At 50.4% G+C, this 17,318-nt stretch overlaps 1 protein-coding gene and 1 non-coding gene across 3 annotated transcripts in view; one reads left to right on the top strand and one right to left on the bottom strand.

Annotated features, from left to right (window-relative positions):
• The window catches only part of ESRRB (estrogen related receptor beta), a 176,104-nt gene that overhangs the window by 75,333 nt on the left and 83,453 nt on the right, over positions 1–17,318 (top strand). The gene's annotated exons all lie outside the window — the stretch shown is intronic.
• On the bottom strand, positions 2,851–2,923 carry TRNAG-UCC (transfer RNA glycine (anticodon UCC)). Its single transcript has one exon. It is a non-coding gene; the product is annotated as a tRNA-Gly (tRNA).

Genomic DNA, 17,318 nt, shown 5'->3' with positions numbered 1-17,318 from the left:
GCCTTTGCAAGAAGTAGAGAAATTAGACTTGTAGATACTCTTTTTAGTTTCCAGAATACTATCTTCCTCCCAGGGTTATTGTGAAGATTAGACAGAGGTAATTCACAAGTGTCAGGCACATAGTGGGTGTACATTAAATGTTTGATGTTCTTGTTAATTTTTTGATGCTATCTTATTGGAAGTTACTTTTCATTCCTTTGATATAACCTCACAATGAAAGTCCTTCCTACTCAGCAGTGAGATTGGGGTGCTTGAACTGATTACTTTGTTTAATGCGATCAATGTGGCTTGGGTTTCCATATGTAACACAAGGGGATTACAGAGGGAATTATGATTTGGGGCTGAGGTGATGAATAGGAAATTTCCTCTGAATGAATCCCTATATCCTTGGACCATGAGTAGAGTTGCCCAATAAAATACAGGACACTCAGTTACATTTGGATTTTAGATAAGCAACAAATAATTTTTTAGTATAAGTATGTCCCATGTGATATTTGCTAAATCTGGCAACCCTACCATGGGTGTTTTTCTTAAATTGGTCTGATTAAAAAACACATTTCCCTTATCTTTTCTACTTTCGACAAAGCCCCAAAAAACAATTATGTGTAGTTTTTTCAAAGTGTTTTTAAAATGACTATCTTTAACTTTTTGCCAAGATTAACTTGTTAGGTTGGCCATGTCCTTAGAAGTTAGTGCGTACAAGTGATTTCTGTCATCCAGATATATCGATAGAGTTGCAATCAGGTAAGCAGATCTGCCGAATGAGGTCTCCTAGCGTAGCACCCAGAGCTTCTGAATTTTGCCTTAGGGAGAAACAGGGTAAGCAGAGTCTTTTAGGGAACCTGCCTCTACGTGATGTTTCCCTGACAAGCAGGTTGAGGGGCTGGATTGTTAGAACCTGACTTCCCAGCAATTGGAAGCTACCCTTGCTGCACCTGGGAGGCCAAAGCAGCGGCCTCTCCCTGCCTTCCCGCACAAGGACAAGAGGCTGACCTTTTGGAGGCATCCCCTAGGGGGCTGTGAGGGAAACGGCCCAAATTAGTGTTAGGTGGTGGAGTAGGAAGACCAGGGGGCTGAACCTGATACAGTCAGTTGGGGGCATGGATGAACTGGGGCACACGAGGGACCAGCAAATCCCAGCTTCTCTTCACTCACCTCCCAGAGCAGCATAGTTGCTCAGCCCGGTAAACACAACCCATTGTTTTAAGCGTGGTACCCTCGCAGCCCAGAATATGGGAAATGGAAGAGCTCTAGAGCCCCCTGCAGGCCATCAGTGGCACTGCACCTCGTGGGCGACTCCCACTTACAGAGCCTTATGAGGGTGGGAAGGAATGTGGAGGATCCCAGCAGGTGAGCCTGCAGCAACACAGGATCCTGGAGGAGTGGGTTAGGGTTAGGATCCCGGCTTCAGAAAGTAGCTCTGGTTGCGGAATCGCCTTTCGGAGCCATGCTCCATGCTTTTTAGCACTGCAGTTGCCTCCTTGTGTGGTATGCCAATGCCCTCCCCCCACGCACACATACACACGCAGGACTCTGCCTCCGTGGCTTGCCCTGACCTCCCGACAGGCTGAGCAGTGCTCAGGCCTCACTCAGCTTAAGGAATGCCCTCCAGGCGTCACCGCAGCCAGTGCTATTTTCAGAGCCCAATTGACACTTGTGTCCAGACTGTCTTCTCCAAGACGCCTAACTCCCTGGGGATCATTTAGGGTTTGCTGGAAGAAAAATTTTGGGGAAGACAAGAGAGCTGAAAATAAGCTGCAGGGTCAGAGGTGGACAATTGTAATATTACTAATAATAACAGTCGTTAACATTTATCGAGCACTTACTGGGTGCCGGGCTTTGTCCTAAGAACATTTCATGTATTAACTCACTGCTTTCTCACAATAACCCTATTGGGGTTAATTAGAAAATAGGAACTAGGTCCAATTACTATCCCCATTTTACAGGTAAGGAAACTAAGGCACAGAGATGCTAGGTCACTTGCCCAAGGTCACACAGCTGACAAAGCTGGGATTTGCTCAGGAGCAATCTGGCTGTGTGCCTGCACTCCAGCCAGTGCTATATGTGTTGTATGTCACTCACTGAGTCTAGAATTCTAGCTTTCTAACTCCAGCTTTTACACCACCCCTTCTTAGCTGTGTGGGTCGAACACATAGGTAAAGTTTGGGGTGGAGGTGGAAGGGGAAAATTGGGCCTCATGTCTTGTTCCTAGAAAAGCAGAGGGAAGAATGGCCACAGCGGGTTGGGCCCTGTTCCCCCCTTAGCCTGTGTCATGGGCAGAAGGGAAGGCTGGAGAAAGGAACTTTTAGTCTTCCTGACCTCATCCTCCAAGAGCCCATGGCCAACCTCCAGGGGCACCCCCTTCGTGCCTCCCTCTGAGACTGTCATCAATGTATGTTGAAGCTGTAATTTTCTCCCATCTCATGCCTTCCCCTTGTTTTCTCATCACCCGCTCTCCAACAACTCCTAAGTCTGAATCTCAGGGTTGGACTCTGGTGTCCAGCTTGGGCTCCTGGCTGGACCTCACGCCAGCACTTGCAAAAGAGAATTGCAGCATCGCCCTCCAAACTGCTTCTCCCCGTGTCTCCCTTGTCTCACCCTCCCTTGATGCAGGGGCCCCCAGCTAGGATATGGAGCATCTATCTAAATATACACCTCAGATCTATTTCCTATTCGTGCTATTATATACCTGCAACCCCCAGTCTGCCTGGCAAACTTCTATTTATCCTTTATTTTTTTTTTTTAACTTTAATTTTGTAAGTTTTATTCAACTTTTTGAAATTTTTATTTATTTATTTATTTTATTTACTTATTTTTTTTGGCTGCACCACGCAGCATGCAGGTTCTTAGTTCCCTGACCAGGGATCAAACCCGAGACCCCTGCAGTGGAAGTGCAGAGTCCTAACCACTGGACCACCAGGGAAGTCCCCTCTATTTATCCTTTAAACCCCGCTCATGTGTCCCCCTCTGAGTGAAGCCATCCCTGACGCCTCCCAGGGGGAAGTAATCTCGCTCTTTTTGCAGCTACAGTCTGGCCCAGGCCCTTGACTGGGTTGTAACCTGTTGGATTTGAATATATGCTTATCTTTTCCCACAACTTCATGAGCCCCTAGAGTACAAGCTCATCTCTGTCCCCACCGCCTAGAACAGCACCTGGTATGGAGAAGGTGCTTAATGCATGTTGGTGGGGCTCACCTAGGGAGATCAGATATGGGTAAAGGGGAATTCTGGAGGCATAAGAGGGAGGTAGAAGGCCATGGAAACAGTGGCCAGGAGGGGCCTGGCTCTGCAGCATCTATTGCCCTGTTGACCAATGAGGGCAGATCTGGCTGGCTAGGTGGTCTCCATGCCCTTCTTGGGGGCAGTATAATGTAATGGTTAGGGGGGAAAGCGCTGGCTCCAGAATGACTGAGTCTAAATCCTGGCCCCAGTGGTGTGCTGGAACCAGCTCAAACTGGCTCGGGAGAACTGACCATTACATTTTCAGGAATTTTGTAGCTGATTGTTAAACACAATCATCATTAAAAGTGAAATTATATAAACTTACTAGTAAACACATTGTCTTAAAAACAAAGGTAGGGCTTCCCTTGTGGCACAGTGTGGTTGGGAATCCACCTGCCAGTTCAGGGGACACGGGTTTGGGCCCTGGTCCGGGAGGATCCCACATGACACGGAGTGGCTAAGCCCTTGTGCCACAACTGCTGAGACCACGTGCCGCAGCTGCTGAACCCCGCGCACCCTAGAACCCGTGCTCCAAAACGGGAGAGGCCACCGCAGTGAGAAGCCCACGCACCGTGACGGAGAGTGGCCCCTGCTTGCCGCAACTAGAGAAAAGCCCGCATGCAGCAGCAAAGACCCAACACGGCCACAAATAAAAACAAATAAAATAAATAATTTTTTTAAAAAAGCTAAGTAGAAAATAATTGTTTTTACAAAAACAAAACAAAAAAACCCAAAGGTAATAAATACTCAAAACTCACTACTTTAATATTTTATTACCTTTATGTTCTTGAACTAAATTTGCATCTAGTATGTCTGCATGGTAGGAATACTATATGACGGATTGTTAACTGCCCATCTCTTCACAGTAACACGGCATCAGTGATGTCACATTGGTAGCTTGAAGCTGGCCACGATGGTATTTACACTATGGAAGCAGGCAAATCATTCCCCTTCTTCCATCCAGTTCTTAAACATTTACTGTCACACCACTGCCTGGCTGTGTGACATCCCAGCTCTGTGACTCCGGATAAGTTACTTAATCTCTCTGTGCCTCCGATTCCTCATTATCAGTGACGACCTTCATTTCTGTAAAGATTAAAAATTGATCAATATAAGGTACTTAAAGCAGAGACTGGTACACAGTAAGTGCTCCAGAAATTTTGACTCTTTTCAGTGTTTCTTCCTCACGGTTCCAAGCATGACCCTATTGAAATTCTATCAAAACTAATGACTTTCCCAGATAGCAGAGTGTGAGTTTTATCCTTAGAGTGTAAGGTTATCGTTTTTCCCTGCTGGACCCTTGTCCATGGGGTTTAACTGTGGTAGCCAAGAGCAGGAAGCAGAAAGCACTAATCTTCCAGGGGGAAAGGCCCCTGTGGAGAGGCACACTCAAGCCTCCGGGCCAAGAGAGGAACTGGGACCACAGCAGCCACCAGTGTGGCTGAGCAGGTGAGGTGGGCACAGGTGAAGTCAGGAGAGAAACAGAGCAGATGCAAAGAATAGCCAAGCGCCAGGGTGAAGGGAGGCTGTGCAGTGGCTGCAATGGGTCCCTTAGATCACATGAGGGGGCAGATCGTCTCCCAGGAAATGCTGGGCAGTGCAGCCATGCCTGCGGAAGCAAGGGCTCCCTTGGTTTGGGAGTTGAAGGAATATTCCAGACCATCCCCAAGTTAGCACACATGCTGTAATCAGCTTGAGCTGGAGTTGCATGGGCCGTGCTGCAGTTGCTGGGGAAGCCGCAGGAAAATCCACAGCTCTCAGCACAGCAGAGGCCCAGGAGAGGCCAGAGTGGGCTAGGCTCTCCTGGACTCTTCCTCGGCTGGATTCTCGGGCCGCGGTCAACTCTGGCCCCAGAGGAGGTCTCTGCACTGGCAGTTCCCTGGAAATTGCTTCTGGCTCAGACCTTTGGCATCAGGAGTTTCAGCTCAATGACTCAGTCACACACGGCCCCCAGGCCAGGCCAGCCCGCTTTCAGTGTTGAGTGGCCTGCAAGCCTGCAGACATGGGTAACAGCTAGATCTGCACAGCTTTCCAGGCCAGGGGTGCATCTCATCGCTGGGGGCTCACTTCATTCTCTGAATCCCTGTTCTGTAGAGAAATGCCCTTAGAAGTGGCCTTGTCAAGGAAGAGGCAGCCTTGAGAATCAAACCCTCTTTCCCACATCTCCATGAGTGTTGCCCCATCACCCTGAGCCCCTTAAAGGCCTGGGTCCAATTTATTTGTGAATCTGCAGTGCAGGGCCAGACATGGAGGAGCCTTCAGTAAATACGAGGTGAAAGCTTGGATACAATTTGAGAAAATTTGTGTGCTGAGTTGAGCTGCTGATGGGCCACCTGTACAGTTGTACAGGTTGTTCACTGACCGAGAGTTCCTGGTTGAGGGTGTGGGTGAGGTCTGAACCTAGTTGTTCTAATTAACCCCAAGATGCACATGGCAGGGAGGAGAGGCAGTGAGTATTCAAGTTCAGGGCCTAGAGGGGCTGAGGAGTCTCAGGCTCTGACACACAATGGGAACAACCCCCCTAACTAGCATATGCCTTGGTTCTCTAAAAGCTGCTGTGTTTTTAGAGCTGCTCAGCACCATCCTTGCAGCCTGAAGTTAGAGCCTGATAAGGTCTTCAGAAAGCTTTCTGTTTTGTCTAACTGCAGTTCTTAGTGGGCCCCCAGAGCTCTCCATAGGCAAGACCAGGAAGGGTCACCCAGGCCCTGTTCTGTTGCTGCCCAACACATTGGGCCCCTGTGTTCCCAGACTCAAGGGGCCGGGTGGTGTGTGGGTGTGGGCAGGCGGGGGCCCTGGCTGGCAGGGCATGTTAGAGGGAGAGTCTCACATGGTCCCTGGGCTCCAAGGGCCTCGGTGAGTAGATTTTGGGGAGCGCTGGAGCTTAGTAACTTGAAAGGGAAGAGAACTGCTGTGTTAGCGTTTGATCTGGTGCTCACAGGCATGATCTCTTTAAATTTACAGTAACACCTCAGTAAAGTAGGGGGTCCTATCCCCCTTTATGGGAAGAGAAACTGGAGGTCCAGAGAGATTGAGTGACTTGCCCAAGGTGACATGTGGGTCCACTTTAAAGATCCAGGCTGCAAATCCAAGCCTCCCTGAAACAGTGCAGCACTCCAGACCAGCCCTCCTGACATTTCCCCTGTCACGATAACGTGGTCCCGAGCTGCCCCTGGGCTCAGGAAGGGGGAGCAGAGCCCCTGAGGAGGGCATGGAGCTCTTGAGCTGCCCGGGGCACCTGAGCAGAGGGTCAGGGCATCCGGAAGTGTGGATGTAGGTGCCTGTGGATGTCTGCTGGGCTGAGGGAAGTGCCTCTTCTCGCCAAAAAGGGAAGAGGAGGAATGAAGTACCACCCCCTCGCTGCTTCCAGGTCAGCTGCCTTGGAGCTGCTGAGAGCAGAACTCAGGCCTGTGTCTGGTGCCTCCAAGGGCCTCCATGCAGGTCTGTGGGGGAGGGGATGTGCCAGAGGCCAGGGTCCTGCGTGTAGCCTTTAGGGCACAGTGGAGAGGGAGCCTGCATTGGCTTGTCTGTGCTGTGGCCAGTGTGGCCAGTGTTTAGCAGGCCTGGGTTTGGGTTTGAGGTTTTCTCTCTGCTGTATATCCAACCTCCCCATCGCCGCAGCTTCATCCCGACCAGCAGAGCAGTCCCAGGATTGACTTGGGGCGATAGTAGGGGACCCACCCTGCCCTCCCTGGGGACAGGCACCCCTCAGCAAAAAGGCTCTCATTGCCTTGGGAAGGGCCCCAGCTTGGCCCAACTAGACACCCGCACGTGTGCTCATGGCTGTCAGCCTTGCCCACCCCTCCTCCACCCCTGCAACCTCCTAAGTCTTTACTCTGCCAGGTACTTTCCCCCAGTAATAGTAAAAAATATAGTTACAGTGGTCCGCAATGGATCTTTTTTTATTTGGTCTGTAAATATATTTATCTAAAAAATGTTACATGTTGTGACATCTAGATATTGCATGAAATACCTTTATGGCAGAGGTTAAAGTAACCTGAGATCAGAGCAGTCCCAGAAAATAGGGACCCCTGGCAGCCAAGCCAGGCCCACAGGGAGTGCAGAGGTCAGGACGGGAGGCAGGGGTCCTGGCAGTGCCAGGTCGTCATCGTGGGTATCGCCGGTGTGGGCCGCTGCTCATGGGTCGGTGGGTCTACAGTGTTGCCGAGCAGGGGCCCAGCCAGCAGCCAGTGGCCATGTGCAGCAGATACCTGCAGGATCTGAATCAGAGGCCTCTCCACGGGCATGCAGGAGGACCGAGGGGTGTAGAGGTGGGGACTCGGGCAAGGGACGCCATAGCCGCAGTCTTCTCGGCGGGTCACTGGATTCTGGTTTATTCAGTAATCACAACTCCTGGCCATGCAGGTGAGGCCAGAGATGGTGCCCATGACCGGGAGACCCAGCCACTGCAGGCTAAACCACTTTCTCTCCGCGTCTGCAGCTCTTTTCTGTTTCTCCATCATACTTGCCTCCCAGCCCTGTAGTCCTGCCTCTGTTATCCTAGGCTTGTTTCACTGTATTTTTCTCTTGCTGCTCATGGCCACAGTCATCATCACTAACATCTGCTGAATGCCTGCTATGAGTGAGGCACCGTGCAAAGCGCTTCCTGTGGACACTCGCATCTTTTCCGTCCTCTCTTTCCAGACCTTCTGTTCTAAAGACTCAGCCCTGGGAGCCCCTGAGCACCATACATGGGTGGCGTGTGGGACTCCCTACTTCCCAGAGGGAGAAGGCAGAACCTGGGGGCTGGGGAAGACCCAGGAGGCTCATGGGCGCCTCAGCCCTCATTTGACAGATGGGAAACTGAGGCCCTGAGCGGATGAGGGTCTTGTCTGCAGTCCTGCAGCTCGTGTGCAGAATCCAGCCCAGGCCCCACCCAGCGCCTGGTCGTGCACTGCCTATCTTTCTGGATGGAAATCCTCTTTGCCCTCAGCTTCAGGGAGGGCCTCCAGGACCCGAACTGTGAGCCTCAGGGCCGAGCAGTGCTTGTCACCATCTGTCTCTTCCACTGTTACCCTGTGCGTCCACCCTAGCCGGGCCGGGTCAGGCAACAGCAGGAGCCGGCGGGAGCCAGACAGAATCATAGGGGTGCTGGACAGACTGACATGAACAATTCCAATCATTTTAAAACATCGAAGGGTTGAGAGAGTTTCAATAGTTGGAAACTGGCAGGAAGAGAGATGAGCTGGTGGTCCTGGGCAAGGAGGCCCCCCCTCCTCGTGGTTCCCCTGCCATCTGTCCCCGATGCACGCCTGTGAGCTCCTTCATGTTTCCCTCCCAGGGCATCTCTTAGACTGGGCTCTGCTCTCGGTGACCAAGGTGGAGACAGCAAGGATCTCCCCATGTGGAGGAGAAGGTGGGAGATTTGAGCCACGTGACAGTAACGACCACGTGCTCTGTCTGGCTCACGCTGGCCTTCCTGGTGCCTCACCCCATGGCTGGCACCAAAAAAGAACACATTGCCCTGCTGCCAACACTGTGGGCACTTTCAGGCAGCATCCAAGCTGCCGCAGCCCATGTCCAAGGTCAGCACGTAACTGGCCATCCCTGATCTGAGGTCAGCGTCAGGGTCTGTAATACTGCCGTGTACATAAACGCACCCGGCTGGGCTGGCGAGGATAGAGAAGGGCCCCTTGGAGGAAGGAGAGGGTACCCTTTCCTGACTCCTGACTCACACTAGCAGACATGCAGGAATAGACCAGCCCTGTGTGATGTGCTGGAGAGGGTGGAAACTTTGACATCAGACCGGTCTGAATTCACCTGGTAATTCTGGCTCCCCTTGCTGTGCAGCCTTGAGAGAGTCATCTAACCTCCCTGTGCCACGCTGGCCTCATCTGAAAAATAGAAATAATAACCCTTCTGGGACTTCCCTGAGAGTCTAGTGGTTAAGACTCTGCGCTTCCACTGCAGGGGGCACGGGTTCGATCCCTGGTCGGGGAACTAAGATCCCACATGCCACGCGGTACGGCCAAAAAATAAAAAAGAAATACTAAGCCTTCCCTTAAGGGTTGTGAGAAGCTTTAATGCAATAATGCTTGTAAAATGTTCATACAGGACCTCACAATGCCCATTATGCCCCAAGCATTCTCTGTAAACATTCTGCGGTCATTGAAAGGAAACGTGCAAATTCATTTTAAAGTATGACTGAATTGTGAATTTATTATGTATTTTTCCAACTGATGAAGAATAAAGGTACCAAGATTATGATACAGGGGAATCAGGAAATGTTTTGATATTAAAAAACCGTCCTAGGTCCATATGGACTGATGCAGAAATACAGACAGCATAGAGTTAAGTGAAAAAGCAGATGGCTGAGCAGAATATATAGTAAAATTACATTTATGGCTTTTTAAGTTCCAAATGCTGGGCATATGCTTTGGGAATTTTGGGAAGGAGACACAAAAAGCTGTCATTTGAGTTACCTCTGGGGAGTCGGCTTGGGAATCCTGGAATTGGGAAAGATTTTTCTTTTGACCTTACCCTTTTGGTCATATGTGAGTATGGGTTCTATATGAAAACAATTGTAATTTAAAAGTTAAGGAAACCGACTTAAGCAAGCACATTGGCAAATGCTCACAAGAAAAACATCGAAATAAAAAAGGGTCCTCTACAAGCTTGGAAGCCAGCGCTCTGGACAGACAGACTTCCAGAAACGGGGCTCTGTCCTTGCCGGGCTCCCTGCCCCCCTGCTCCCCCTTGGCCCCTGCAGTGCACGCCTCACCACGCAGGGGTGGGTACCTCTGCCCGCAGCAGCCGCAGAGACGAGCCTGGGTGCAGGTCCGCCCGCAGGCTGGGCTCGCAGGCGTGGTGCTGACAGTGGATGAGGCAGCCGGGCTCTCCCGGGTTGGCAAGGGCTGACCTCCTCACCACAGCCTTTCTCCGCTTCACACCTCGCAGAGCCAGGCCGGGGGAGTCGCTGGAGGATCTTGGCTGGATGAGTGGGCGGCTGCCCCACTGCCTCAGAAGCCATTAATCTTGTGTCTCCTCGGCCTCCCACCCCCGCTGCCCTGGCACAGACGGACTCGGGAAAGGACATGAAAGGGGCCCTGGGCTTCTCTCTGTGGTGGACCGTGACCCTGGAACATACCATCTGGCTTTTCTGTGTGTCTTCTGACACGAATTCCCCAGGTCGGGACACATCAAATAGAGCTGTGTCTGGTGACATTTCTCATTGTTATTCCTTTGGCGGGGCCTTCTGATTCAAGGTCACAGGTAGGTGCAGCCTCCAGAGGCTGCCTGCGGGACCAGGGGCCTCCCGTCCTGTGGATGCCTCAGGAGGGGGCTTGCACAGGGAGGCCCAGGACCGCAGAGAGGGCAAGACCCTACTCACCGCCCCAGGCAGGCCAGTCCCACGGGGCCAGGCCTGGCCCCAGAACTTCCTGGTGCTACCAGCTCTGGGCTTCCTTCCCTGCAGTCTGACTCTTCCCACACAAAATAGCCAAAGTGCCAGGTACCCAATCTGGGGTGTCAGCAAATGTGTAGAGTTTGACCTTGGCCCTGGGAATATCGGCTTTAGTCTCAGATCCGTATTTGCTTTAGGAAGGCAGAGGTTGCTGGCTTTAGAGTAATTCCAAAACAGAGTGATTTGGGGTAAAGTAATTTTGTGCAAAGGAGAGGGTCTTTTTTTTTTTTTTGGCTGCGTTGGGTCTTCGTTGCTGTGCGCGGGCTTTCTCTAGTTGCGGCGAGCGGGAGCTACTCTTCGTTGTGGTGCGCGGGCTTCTCATTGTGGTGGCTTCTATGTTGCGGAGCACGGGCTCCAGGCGCGCGGGCTGCAGTAGCTGCATCACGTAGGCTCAGTAGTTGCCGCACCCGGGCTCTAGGGTCTGCAGGCTCTAGAGCGCAGGCTCAGTAGTTGTGGCGCACGGGCTTAGTTGCTCCATGGCATGTGGGATCTTCCCGGACCAGGGATCAAACTCGTGTCCCCTGCATTGGCAGGCAGACTCTTAACCATTGCACCACCAGGGAAGTCCCAAAGGAGAGGGTCTTTGGTTAACCTAGATGTTTGGTACTCAAAGTTGGACTATCTTCTGAGCAGTGAGTTCTCCATCACTAGGAGCATGTAAGTGGAAAGGGGACCTGTTTGGATTGAGCTTGCTGTTGTACACTTTGCTCTTTAGAAAAAATCCCTTCGTTTCATATCGGTGGGGAGGAGACGGTGCACCTGCACGGGGCCACATTGGACAACATCTCACTTTTTTACTTCTGATCTTTCCAGCATGGGGCAGCGCCTCCTGAGCTACCTTGCACTTACTGGAAAGTTGGTTCAATAACCCTAATAGCTAACACATATCTATGTGTTTAACTATGTGCCAGGCACAGCACTGCATGCTTTTACCTACTTTTCATCTTTGAATCTCAACAGTACTGCAAGGTAGGCACATATATTTTTCTCATTTGACAGATGAGAAGGCCGGGGCTCAGAGAGGTTGAGTAGCATCCCCAAAGTCACAGAGCTAATAAAAGGCAAAGTCAGGATTTGAACCCAGATCCACCTCCGAGTCCACTCTGCTGGACACACTTGTAGATGACAAATGGCTCCCTCTGTATTCTTTGCTCCCCGTTGGAAATTGTTTGGTTCTCCTTTTTGTCACTGTTTACGCTATCAGAGTTTAAAGGCAGTCAAGAAACTGGGTGGTCTCTGCTTTGCTGCTTCCTGCCTTGGCAGGCCTAATGGCTGGGAGGAGGGCAGGGCTACAGGGGAGGGGGTCTGAGAAGAGGACTCTCTGGGCAGCACTCTTGCCACATGAGGGCATTCACCTGGGGTAGGGGGTGCTTAGCGTCAGGCACCTCATTCAGCATCAGCCTTCCCAGGCCCCAGATACACATGCTCATCCAATCGTTGCAATAACGCAGTGGAGCAGAAGCTCTCCCGTGCCTCGCTGCACAGACACTGAGACTGATGCCCAGATTGGCTGCGTGGTTGATCAGCTAGTGGACAGTGGAGTCAGATTCAGATCAGATCAGGATCTACCTGATTCCTAACTCAGTCTCTCCACCGCCATCCTGCATATTATAGAGATCAGTCTCTGCTCTCTTGTTGAGGGGATATATGGGGAAACAGAAGAGATGCAGTTCCATAGGTGAGTGAGGGATTATTCTAATCCTCCTTTTCCAGATCAAGACCGTGAGGCCCCAGAGTGTCTTGTTGAAGTCAGAAGTTGGGGACCAAAGTTACCACCAGGCCCCTCCTTGTCCCCCGTCTCCGGTCTGTTCTCTTTGCAGAGGGGTCCACACAGTAGATGCTGGTCATTTGGAAGGAAATGGTCACATGGCTGTGTGCAAGGGGAGGAAACTGGAGGATGTGTTGGCTGGCTGGTTGTTTTTTGCTTGTTTTTAAATCAGTACTCACGTCCTGATTTAAACAGGTGGAATGCTTTGGCCAGTCCAACAGGAAGTGTCCTGTGGCGGAGTCTGAGGCCCTAGCTTAGCCCCTTTGGTAGATCTGTCATCTTAGCTAGTCAGCCTCTGAGCCTCCATTTTCTCATCTGTATAATGCGGATAATATCACCCCAGCTCACCGGGTACATGTGAGGGTTAGGTGAAATCAAGTCTCCAGCAACGGTGGGATTCGACTCCCTGGGAGGTACAGCCTAGCAGTGCCTCCATCCCTCACTCCTCCTTGGTGGGCCCCACAGTCTGCATCATCTCTGAATTTGCCCGCTGGTGGCGAGTCTTCTTCCTACGGGGGTGATGTCATTTTTAATGTAGCCAAGGTCATATGGAGGCAAGTGTAGGGAATTAACTGGGTGACAAAGCGATTCTTGATTACAAGGAAAAGTGAGGATGTGACTCTGTCTCAGGTAATCTAGCTCTCAAGGCAGTTCCCAAGAGGCGTTTTAAAAAGGCTTTGACCAAAGACAGCGTCGCTGGGAACTGGGAAGGGATGCCCAAGGTGACCACGTGGAAGGGGACAGCACTCTCCAGGTGTATAAATATCGGTTGGTCTCCTGACTTCACAGTCACACTCAGTTGCTCCTGACGAGCTGCCCCCGTTGGCAGAGCAGACTTGGGGCGGGGCGGGGGGGGGGACGGGGGGCTCATGCAGGCATCCAGGGGAACTTGGGTAATTGTGGCAGCCACGGGTCAGTCTCAGTCCCTGCTCCATGCAGAATAAGTAACGGCCCAGCAAGATGCCTATAACTTTCTCGTTTTACCAGCCAAACCTGCAAATTACCCAGCAGAACCCATGCTGCTTTGGCCAGGAAGGCCAAATGAGCCGGAGCTTTGGGGAGTCTAGCGGGAGGCAAAAGGGAAAAAGGACACTCAGCCCCTCCCGACCCCCAGTACATCATTTGCTCTTGAGAATTAGCCTGGCAGTGGGAGCCCTAAAAATGGGCACTTAATTCCCCTTTTCTTGTACTGCCATTCCCTGGCATTTTGCTTCTGGGAAAACTTCCAGAGAAACTGTTCTGGGAAACGTAGAAATTCGGAAGTTTTGAATAAGAAAATAGCAAGCCAAGAACATAACTTGGGGAGAAAGGCAGAGTACGGGGGCAGAGAACCCTGAATAGTGGCAGGTGGACCTCAAATGCTGGTCTGAAGACGATTAGAGATCAGAACAAAATGGGAAAGGAGCAGTACCACGAACCTCCCACTTCAAGGGCAAGATTGTCCTTTATTGTGAGATTATTGCTTTCCTCATTTGGGGTGCTAAAATGGCTTTTCTTTTTTCATTTTTTATTTTTAAATGGCTCTTCTTTTATGAAATGATGGTCATACTAGGTTCTTTTTTTTTTTTTCCATTAACATTCTTACCTGACAAAATAGTCAACCTTGTACTGATTCCCAAATTTGGTGGTAGTAGGGTAGAGTGAGGTTCATTCTGTGAGACTGAAAGACGGGGAACCACTGGCCTAGAACACAGAACCCAGACACCAGCTGTCCTCAGGTTGGACCACGGGTTCTGCAGGGAACCTGGGGCGGCAAGTGCAGACACGGGAAACTAGTGCTCGCACCTGATGTTTTTCAAGGGGAGGCTCCTACGAGATGGGGCTCCGTCCACCCAGGAATCTTCTTCCCCCTTGAAGCTCTGCTCTTTGTGCTGTTCAAAGGGCAGCTGACTAGAAGTCACAGAGAGAGGAGATTTCTTCTCGGCTGTGGCCAAGTGCTGCTGAGAACGCTGTCTTCACCCTCCCTGGATTCCACCCGAAGGTCTGGCCTCCTGTGAGGCATCGGCAGCTGCGTGTCTGAGAAGAAAGGCTCCTGTTACCCTTTGTGGTAATGGCAGTTCAGGGCCAGGCCACTGTTGAGGCCAGCATAGCCCCAGATATTCACGTGGGAGGATCGAGAGGAGAAAAGCAAGCAACTCCTTACGTCAAAGGAGAAGGGAACAATAAAGGAAAATCTGAAACAGACTGGGAATTGTCATCCATGAAAGAGCATGTCTTCTTAATCCCCACTCCAGCCTTTCCAGCTTGGAAGACTTCAGATTAAAGGGCCATGATGAATAGTGACCACAGTGACACATTACTTCAGAGAGCACCCCAGGATTTAGGTTGGGGGTGGCTCCACTTTCTGGGCAGTGGGTGGGAGCAGATCCTACAGCCCTCTTCGATTCTGACCCTCAGCTACAGCACTCCTTGAAGCATTCGTGGAACTTAGGGACTGCAAGATGCTCTCGGGGAAAAAAAGGTTTCTGTGGCTGTATTAGTCAGGGTTCTCCAGAGAATCAGAACAAATAGTGAGGGTGTATGTGTGTGTGTGTGTGTGTGTATCACACATATAGATACAAGATAGACACACACACACACACATATATATACATATATATGTATATATAAAGAGATTTTAAGGAATTGGCTCATGCAATTACAGATGCTGACAAATCCCAGCAGTCAGCTAGTCCAAAGGCCTGAGAACCAGGAGAGCTGGTGGTGTAGTTCCAGTCCAAATGCCGACAGACTGGACACCCGGGAAGAGCTGCTGTTTCAGTTTGAGTTTAAAGGCAGGCAAAAGCTGATGTCCCGGTTTGAAAGCAGTCAGGCAGGAAGAGTTCTCTCGTACTTGGGAGAGGCCCTTTTTGTTCTATGCAGACCTTCAACTGATTGGGCAAGGCCCACCCACGTAAGGGAGGACAATCTGCTTTACTCAGTCTACTGATTCAAATGTTAATCTCATCCAGAAACACCCTCACAGAAACAGCCAGAAAAATGTTTGACCAAATATCTGAGCACCTTGTTGTCCAGTCAAGTTGACACATAAGATTAACCATCACGTGGTCAGAAGAACTTGGGATACTCTGTATACTATAGCTGTGTCTTACACCTTCCAGTGTGTGTTAGTATATTAAAGGTTCTGAGAAGTTCTGCAGTTAAAAAAAACCTATTTGACTTGTTCACCCAAGTGTTCTGCTTATTTATTTGACAATGATTTTTTTCTTTCTTTTATTTTTGTGGAGGTGGTGTGGGGAACAGACAAGATACCTGTTAAAATCTCATGTAACTAGATTCTGTGGACCAGGCAGTGGGAAACACTGCCCTGGAGACATTAGTTGAGACATCACTGGTCCTCAGAACTTCCTCTGCCATAACTGCATCCCTGCCAATATTTGATTTTGGCTTCTTGGGCTTCTCTTCCCTGCTCTCCCCCATGCTGTGCTGGCACAAAGGTGGCCTGTCCACGATTGGGGCTATTGTGCATGTAGAAGATTTCATGCACTATCGTGCTCAAACTGCAACCAAAAGTAAAAGGACTTAGGAGAGAACTTTCTGAGAGTTCTTAATTAGGTGGCTTTTCTTAGGTACTTACCAGTGCTGGCTTGCTGCTAAGTCCCTTATTTATATGAATGATCTCATTTAATTGTTCCAACCACCCTTTGAGTTAGGAACTGGTATCTCATTTTACAGATAAAGAAATAGGCACGGTGGGAGTTCCCTGGCAGTCCAGTGGTTAGGGCTCCGCACTTCCACTGCAGGGGGCATGGGTTCAATCCCTGGTTGGAGAACTAAGATCCCGTATGCCACATGGCGCAGACAAAAAAAAGAGAGAAATAGGCACAGAGTTTCCATTACTTTCTAGCAAATGGGAAGTTAGTATTTGAACATGGGTTCTGGAGCCCACGTGCTCCAGAACCATGCCCTTTACCACCGTGCTACCCTGATTTGCAATGTGTGACTGGGAAACCTTTAGGAACAAAGGAAGCAAAGTTCTCACAGGCATGTAGTTTGAAATCGGTCTATTGATGGCAAAAGAGAAAATTGGAGAGATTAGGGAAGGGGAGGAAGATAATGCCAGTTAGGGAAGAGAGACTGTGTTTGTAAAATGTGCTCATGTTCCAGAGGGAAAGGCAGAAGCGCAGCAGCTTAGAATGTCCTGGCCCACGGTCCCCCTTGCTGGTGACAGACAGAGCCTGCTCAGCTGTGTGTTTCACTTGGTGCAGGAACGGCCTGGTGCCCTTGGAGATGATCCCTGAGAGCGCCAGTGGGCTGAGGTGGTAACAGGCAGCAAGGTCCTGCTAACCGGGAGCAGGACTTCTGGTCCAATCAGGCCTGGCTTGGACAAGCTGGGTGCTCCCAAACATCTGGCGTGCTGTCTGCCTATCTGCTAAGTGAGCAAGGCAGCTGCATCCGATTTGGCACAAGGGTATTCCACGGAGGAGGAGCGGTGTGTGTGCATGCGTGTGTGACCATGTCTGTCTTCAGCAGTCGGTGCCCATCAGGGAGGGGCTGGCTCCTGCCACAGAGGTACCCACAGGAGTGTGTCTGCATACTTGTGTACACACCACACATAAATGTGTTCCTGCATCACCCAGTACTTTTAAGTTATTTCAATTATATTATAAGTATGTATTATACTGTATTATATCCTTGTTAATTATCTGTCCCTCCCAAGAGAATAAAAGCTGCCTGCGGTCACAGACCTTATTTTCACTGCCAGGGAGTATCCAGAGCACTGAAGTACCCAAGAAATATTATGAATGAATGAATGGATGAATGGACAGACCACTAGGTATAATCTTTTAGTAAATTGTCCTGAAATTTACACCTTCATGTGGACTGCACCCCTTCAGCAGAGCCCTTCGGAAACTTCAGTTAGCTCTCTCAGCCTTCTTCCCCTTCCCCTCTCCTTTCCCCTCCCCACCCCTCCCCTCCCCTCTCCTA

The sequence above is a fragment of the Neophocaena asiaeorientalis genome, unplaced genomic scaffold (assembly GCF_003031525.2).
Source record: "Neophocaena asiaeorientalis asiaeorientalis breed wild unplaced genomic scaffold, Neophocaena_asiaeorientalis_V1.1 scaffold49, whole genome shotgun sequence".
Classification (NCBI taxonomy): domain Eukaryota; kingdom Metazoa; phylum Chordata; class Mammalia; order Artiodactyla; family Phocoenidae; genus Neophocaena; species Neophocaena asiaeorientalis.
Note: the sequence above shows the minus strand (reverse complement) of the source record. Positions and strands in the feature narration are given on the sequence as shown.